The sequence below is a fragment of the Desmodus rotundus genome, chromosome 13 (assembly GCF_022682495.2).
Source record: "Desmodus rotundus isolate HL8 chromosome 13, HLdesRot8A.1, whole genome shotgun sequence".
NCBI classification, from domain to species: Eukaryota; Metazoa; Chordata; class Mammalia; order Chiroptera; family Phyllostomidae; genus Desmodus; species Desmodus rotundus.
The window spans coordinates 37,984,575-37,993,167 of NC_071399.1; the positions used below are offsets into that span (position 1 = coordinate 37,984,575).

The window sequence follows — 8,593 nt, forward strand, 5'->3', positions numbered from 1 at the left end:
TTTTTGGTAAACCAGGAAAATGGAAAGATATAATAAAAAGTTCTCCCTCTATTCAACCAAAAATATTGACAAGGTGATAGTTTTCTACAAATGTTTCCCAAAAGCATGACTTTCTTTAATTTCTCTCTAAATGTCCAAAAGGAAAACATGATGTGTATGAATATTATATGTTTCTGTTAAAAATTTACAATCTAACATTGCAGGAAATGTAAACTACATAGATTCACCAAGTAATTTATCAATATATTGACAAATATTTATTGTGCATTTTGTGCCTTAAGTATACTAGGCCTGTCTATGGAACAAACATAATAAAAATTATATAGCACCATGTCTTAACCCTTGAGGAGTAAGTTTCTTTTTAATATGCATGAAAAGACAATATAAAATCAATGGAAGAAATCACAAAGGAAAAGACAGATTAATTTGGTGCATAAAAATACAAACTTTCTATTTATCTAAAAACAATCTTATCAGATGATAAACAACAAAGTAAAAAATATATATAGAATTATGTTTCACCTAGGATAAGCTCTGTGATATATGATGAGGTTATGTAATATGATAAGACACTTAGATCCCTATAGATAAATGGTCCACAGACATCATAGTCACAAATGAGGACATGCAATGGCTTGTAAATATTTGAGAGAAAAATTATCTCAGTAATTAATCAACAAAGTGAAAATTAAAACAAAAAACAGTTTAATTTACCAATTTAGTCAAGACATTTTTAATGATAAGTGAGAAAATATAATCTTTCTTATATAAGTCTTATAAGTGAGGAAAAGAAACAAATTGTACAGGAACAAAATGAGAGGAAAAATCTAGAGCATTAAGTAATGGAAAAGAGAATCTCTAAGGAAAGTAATTTTTAAGTTAATAGAATTAGAGGACTGGAGATATTTGGAAGAGGGCAGATGGTAGCCTGGAATCTGTGCCATCTCATGAGAAATTAGGAAAAAATTTTGGCAGTGGGGAGGTGGAAAGGTCATAGGGGACATGAAAAAGCTTTTATGCTATATTAAACAAGATATTCAACTACATTCTTACAGTTGATATGTTGTAAGTTTCAAATGGCTCTCTTTTATTTTGACCATCATTATAGGCTAAAATTATCATGCCAAAATTATAGTAAAGCAATTCTGCTGATGGCCAGTACTAGGAGGTCTGGGAGTCCAGCTCTCTTGTAATGTGACTTAACCTGGTAGATTTTAGACTATCAGAAGGAACAGATGGACTGCACAGTCTTCAAATATCTTCCCTATGGAATTTCTAAAAAATACTGTCTAACACCTGTATTAAGGTAGTCAGTCTGTGTTGAGCATTAGGCACAAACCAATCATGCCAGGGGTAAAACTGACAGCTCTTCTGAAAACTGTGGAACCTAGCCAGGATTCATGCTTGATGGGAAAACCACTACTTCTTCCTGGGAAGATGAGAAAGCTTATCTTCAGGCAGTCTCCCTAAAAGTATTATTATAAATCATAAAAATAATGAGCGTACCAGAACCGGAAGTTCTACTTTTCTCTTGTGCTCACAAAATTCAGCCTACAAAACTTTAAAAGTGGATGTAAATATAATTCACCATGCCCAAAGAAAAATGTCAACAAGGTAGCCATACAACACCTTCCTTAGAACAATGAGAAGCACCCTCCTAAATAAGCTATAAAGTGAACAGTCCAGTGTATGAGACTCTTGTTGGATTACTTTTTGTGAGCCAATTAAAAGTTGGAAAACAAGTATTTAGAATAGTAACTTTGGTTGTAAAATATGGATCTGTGGCCTTAGGGTCATTATTTATCTTTTTCTGGACACTCTCATTTCAAGATAATAAAGCCTAACGCCGTGAAAGGTTGTCTGTCTTTTAAAGGAGGAAAATGTTAAGCAACCCACTCAAAGAGTAGTATGTGCTCTTTAAGAAACTAATTTTAAAGACACCAGAAAGCATCGTTTTTTAAAACACACATTAAAAACATTTTATATCTCCATCTGGCAGGATTCCTTAGCCTGCTTGAAATAGCTATGGGTTTATATTCATGCAGTTCATGCAGTTTAGCCCAACGCCAAAACCTACAAAGTCAAAGCTTGAAGAAAAACCAATAAAAGCCACATATATCTATCATTGATTCCAGCTTATTGTTTGCCAAATGAATGAAGTGGGTCATAGTGAATTAAGATAGAATCAACATGTCTCAAGTCTACATATTCCTCATAAAAAGCTCTGACCCAAGAAAATCAGACTTGTAGTTTTTTAAATAATCAACTAGCATACTATTAAAGTGAAATGTCCAATAACAAATGAGTCTGTAATTTGACAATATAAAAAGTGTACTAACTTCTATACTAGGATAAACTACACTTTGGGTAAAAGTTTATTGAGAATGAAATACCAACATTGAGTAATACTCCAAAAGCTGTATATACAAAACATCGAGTCCCCCTGAGCACATTATTAATTCATCAGGAGATGACCAGGATCTCAGACTTTGCACATTCAAAACAGAGTTCCTTACCTCTTTATCTTTATTTGCAAGTATGCTCCTCCTCCATTTTTCATATCTCAGGAAATAGTGCCATCATCCCACAGTTGCTCAGGCCAAAACCTACTATCTTAATCTCACACCTTACATCCAAACCCACAGTGAATCCCATTGGCTCCCCTTTAAGACTTTTTCTTTTCACTTCTATTATCGTGGATCAAGATACCAACTCCTGTCAGCCTTTTAACTAGACTTCCTGTCCCCACTTTTGTTCACCTTCAGTCGAAATGATGCACAGTGCTGAGAGCAATTATTTAAAGCTCAGGTAAGATTATGTCACTCTTCAAATGTCTCTGGGCCCTCTGTATGTCTTCCTTGGAGAAGTGTCACTAGCCATCAGAGAGATGCAAATTAAAACCACAATGAGGTACCATCTCACACCAGTCAGAGTGGCCAACATAAACAAATCAACAAACAAATGTTGGAGAGGATGCAGAGAAAAGGGAACCCTAGTGCACTGTTGGTGGGAATGCAGACTGGTGCAGCCACTGTGGAAAACAGTATGAAATTTCCTCATAAAAATAAAAATGGAACTACCCTTTGACCCAGCATTCTGCTGCTGGGATTATACCCTAAGAACACTGAAACACCAGTCCAAAAGAACCTATGCACTCCAATGTTCATAGCAGCACAATTTACAATAGCAAAGTACTGGAAGCAACCTAAGTGCCCATCAGCAAATGAGTGGATCCAAAAACTATGGTATATTTACACAATGCAATTCTACACAGCAGAGAGAAAGAAGGAGCATGTACCCTTTGCAACAGCATGGATGGAACTGGAGAGCATTATGCTAAGTGAAAGAAGCTAGGCAGTGAGGGATAAATACCATATGATCTCACCTTTAACTGGAACATAATCAACAGAAGAAAAAAGCAAACAAAATATAACCAGAGACATTGAAGTTAAGAACAATCTAACAGAAGCCAGGGGGGAGTGGGGAGGGGACAGTGAGGAGAGGGGATTACAGGAACTACTTACTATAAAGGACACATGGACAAAATCAAGGGGGAGGGTAGAGAGGGAAGATGGAGATGGGTTTGGCTGGGGTGGGGTGGAGGGATGGGGAGAAAAGGCATACAACTGTAATTGAATAACAATAAAAATTTTTAAGAAAAGATTATGTCACTTTTTAGCTCACCAAATCCTCTGTAGCTTTCTATTACTCCACAATAAAATCCAAATTCTTGTCCGTAACCTAAAACAACATGCATGATACACCCACTACCAATCCGTGTAACCTCATATCCAACTATTTTCTTACTGTAGTCTAACTACAGTGTTCTTCTCTGAGATGTTCACCCAATTTATTCCTCACTTCATCTGTCTCCACTCAAATGTTCCTTAAAAAGGCCTTTTCCGGCAATCTTCTCTAAAATATTCGCCAGTAATCTTTACTCTCTCACTCTCTATGCCTTAACTCTGCTTTAGATATAATCACAGCCCTTATCACTATTATACATATATTTTATAGTTATCATTCTCTCCTTCTAAGATTTTCATAAGTCGATGATCTGGGCTGTATCCATAGCTGAATCTCCAACATTCTGAGTTGTACTCTAAATACAGTGTCTATGCAATGAATATTCATGCTTTCATGCAGACAGTTACAAAAAGTGGGTGAGATAACTGCAAGCCTTACTGTTATCAACTAAAATTCATTCCACATATAAGAATGTACCTTGATGTAAAACCATTTGAAAATAGGTATGAAAAGACTAAAATGTTTATTATATCAACTTCATTGATTTTGTGTGTACTGTAATTGATATGTACAATGTCAATTGCATTATACTTTACTTTTTAATATCCATAGCTATATTTTTACTCTTATAATACACTGTATATACTGGCTCATTTGAATCAGAAAAATAAATACTTATTTTCATACTGACATATTAATCATCCCTAGATTTGGTATTTCAAGTTCTTAGAATTTATATTAAGAGAATTATTCAAAGCTTAAACAAAAATATAGACACAATTAAAAGTGTTTGAACTGGCATGTGTGAGAAGGGCAGGTGGGGAAGGATCACTGGTGAGACCCTGAGGCCTGGCTCAGTTGCCTGTTCCTGCCCTGGCCTTCAGTGCCCACCTGGTCCACACAGCTCAGTCATGGAGCCTCATCAAGGAGATCCTCATCTTCAGTAACCATGGGAAACCATGGCTCTCCAAGTTCTACCTGTATAGTGAGGATACACTAGAGCAAATCATCATGATGACATTCCATTTGGTATCTGAGAGGTGAAAATGTTTGTAATTTCCTAGAAAGAGGATTATTAATTGGAGGACCTGACAACAAACTGATTTATAGACATTATGCAATGCTGTCTTTTGTTTTTTGTATGGATTCTTTAGAAAGTAACCTTGTCATTTTAGAAATAATTCAAGTATTTGTGGCAATATTGAACAAGTGTTTAGAAATTGTCTGAACTGGATTTTATTTTCTATATAGACAAGGACATAATATTCTTTCCAAAATGGTGATGGGGAGAATGGTACTGGAGATCAACAAAATGAGATTGTTACACAAACTGATGCACAAAATAAACTGGAGAATTCTGAGGCTTAGCAGGAGCTCCAGCCACTGCTGTATCAGCTGTACAGAGTATGACTCTTCCTGAGATCCCAAGAAATATTAACATTGGTGACATCACTGCCAAACTGGCCTCTCTTAAATTAAAAAAAAAAAATTAAAAGGCCACTCACAGGTTAAAACAGGCAGAAAAGTCATCTAGATTTACCATGCAGTTGTTTGCAGAAAGCCCAGGAACAAGGTCTTAACATTTGCTCTTGGATTTAAGTCAAGGTACTGTAGAGAAGTTGTGTAAAATCAGTGTAGGGAGTCAATGTCATTTTCCTTGCTCAGTGATTTTGATGAAATTGAATAATTCCAGTGTAATTTTTTTCTTTTTTTTCTAAACTGCATTCCTACACCTTCCTAAGGCATGGCTGTATACATTGGTTACAACAGTATTTCACAAAGCATTTGAAATATTTATTTAAATTATGTACAACCCAAAGTGCTGGTGTTGCATATGGATCAAAAGTATAGTATTCTTTAATTCTTTCTGTCACTTATCATAATTGTTATTTAAAAGAACTGATTATGAATTGTTTTACCTTTTAGTTTAAATGAACTCCAAAGTAAATGGACTTCTAAAGCAAAATAAGTAAGTAAATAAATAAATAAATAAAATAAAAAATAAAAATTTAAAAAGTGTATGAACAATTAAAAAATATATATTTAAAAATACTCTAAAGGTTTTTCATCTGAATCCTCAACCAGCTAAAATGTTCCAACAGGGTATCAGCTATTTCAGCTGGTCAAGGCAGTCCCCAAACTGCCAGATCAATCCCTAATTATTCAGCTCAACCCAAATCAGAATGCTTTTCAATGGAAAAATCTCTGTCTTTCTCATTTTATAATATACATATACATGTATTTAACAGGAAGTTGAGAAAATGTTAGAGAATGTGAGTGCATGAGAAAGTGAGGAAAGTTCTAAACGGCTTTTTTTTTTATATCAAGTAGGAAAAAAAATACAAAAGATGTTAGTGCCTATTCAAGATGAAATTTTAGAAACAGTTACTAATTGTAATAACCCAGTTCTGACTAAAGACTATAATAAAAATATATCTGGGTGGAAGATATATAGATAGTTTAATGGAACAGAAGTGAGAATCCAGAGTCAAAGGCAAACACAGGCAGAGATAACACAGATGGATAAGCAGATCAAGACACCCACTACATTTGAAAGCCTTTCATAATTTTTTATACAATCCCATGATACTTTTCAAGATAAAAATATATGTAAATGTTGCATATGTCAACATAAAATTTACTAGTTGTTGAACATTTCCCCAAAGTTCTCCCAATATTATATGTATTCTTCCAATCTCTGAAAGTTGATTTAGCTCTAGCTTTGCCCCAGAAATAAATATCCAGTTGAGAATAGGGCTTCACAACATGGCTCCCTCAAAAGTACTTCTAAGAGTTGTGACTTAAAACACCAGAGATATAATAAAGTGCTTCCTAGGGAAGCTGTTCTAGGATCCAATCAACATCGCATCAAATCATCATCTACCAGGCCAATTTAGGCCCAGAGGGACTAAAATACTGGCCTTCCCTAGTCCATAATTTGCCCTTCAATCAAAGGTAAACATTCACATTAGAAAATTAGAGGCTATTTCTCCTCCAAGTAAGTAAACCTTAGCCACCAGTTTCTATACTTCTTAAGTCCCTAAACCACTTTTTCAGCAATCAGCCAGCATAGGAGACACTTCCAAACTGCAGAAAGAATTCCAGTTCTACACCTGCCATGTAAGGTAGAAAAGGCCTCAAGCTGATTTCTGTTTGATTTATTTACCGTTACAAAAGCAGAGGAGAAATCCTTAACAAAATACTAGCAAACCAAATTCAACAGCACATTAAAAAGATATAAGGCTGGTTCAACCTATGCAAATCAATAAATATATATACATATATACATATATGTGTGTGTGTATATATACACATGCTAAAGATTCCACCAAAAAATAAAACCTGCTAGAACTAATAAACAAATTTGGTAAAGTAGCAAGACACAAAGTTAACATATTTTAAAAAGTCAGTCACATTTCTACACCCTAACAATGAATTATCTAAAAAGGAAATTAAGAAAATAATTTCATTTTTTAATAGCACCAAAAAGAATAAAACACTTAGGAATAAATTTAACCAAGGAAATAAAAGATCTACACACTGAAAACTATAGACCACTGAAGAAATTGAAGAAGACACAAATAAATAAAAAGATATTTCATGGTCATGGTTTCAAGGAAGTAATGTTGTTAAAATGTCATACTACTCAAATTTATCTATAGATTCAGTATAATACTCTGCAGCAGAAAGAAGGAGCTCCTGCTCTTTGCAACAGCATGGATGGAAGAGGAGAGCATTATGCTAAGTGAAATAAGCCAGGCAGTGAAAGACAAATACCACATGAACTCACCCATAAGTGGGACCTAATCAATAAAACAAGCAAGTAAGCAAAATATAACAGAGACATTGAAATTAAGGACAAACTAACAGTAACCGGAGGGGAGGGGGAGGGGATAATGGGGGTAAACAGGCAAAGGGTTGTCAGGAACATGTATAAAGGACACATGGACAAAAGCAAGTGAGGGTAGGATCAAGGGTGGGAAGTGGGGGGCAAGAGGGAGTGGTGGGGGAAAAATGGAGACAACTGTACCTGAACAACAATAAGAATATGTGGGGGGAAAATTTTTTTTAATTGTTTTCCAATAAAAACACTCTAACACAGAAAAGAAACAAATTCTAATTTTCTGACTCCCCCATAGGCATAATATTCTTTTGTTGAGTTGTTCTTTCAAGATAGTTATTCTTGAATGGATTAGCCAAAGAGCATATATGCATGACTCATGGACATGGACAATGTGTGAGGAGGGCCTGAGGGAGTAGGGGGAGGCTGGGTGGAAATGAGAAAAAGGGGGAAAACTGGGACAACTGTAACAGTATAAACAATAAAATATTTAAAAAATTAAAATAAAAAAGTAAAATTCAAATAGCAATTTTCAAAAAAAATTGAAAAAACAATATTAAAATTCATGTGGAAAAACAAAAAATCCCAAATAGCCAAAGCAACTATGAACAAAAAGAATATAGCTGGAATTCTCAGAATGGCAGTGAGATAGGTGGGAGCAGAGTCCCCTTCCCCCTGCACATGGGTGAAACACCTAGTCAATCTATTCAGGAACAAAGCGAACAGCTAACAGTACCCCAGTGTTTATGAAGATAGGAAACCAAAAAGTATAGAGGACACTGGAAAAAAAGATGGTAAGGGGATTGCTTCAAGACAAAAAGGTCTCTGGGACCAACCAGCATGGGGACCAGGGCAACTGCAGCCCCAGGCCCATGCTCACTAGGGCTGAAGAACTCTAGGGAGAGAACCAAGTTAATGGCTCCCTCCCCTGCCAAACAAGGCTTGAGCAGCACAGAGAGAGAGCTGGTTGCTTGAAGTGTCAGGGAGGAGAATAAGGACAAAGAG

At 35.4% G+C, this 8,593-nt stretch overlaps 1 pseudogene; it reads left to right on the forward strand.

Annotated features, from left to right (window-relative positions):
* Nucleotides 1-2,770: 2,770 nt before the first annotated feature.
* LOC112321456 (AP-3 complex subunit sigma-1-like) lies at nucleotides 2,771-5,240 on the forward strand (annotated as a pseudogene).
* The last annotated feature ends 3,353 nt before the right edge of the window (nucleotides 5,241-8,593 follow it).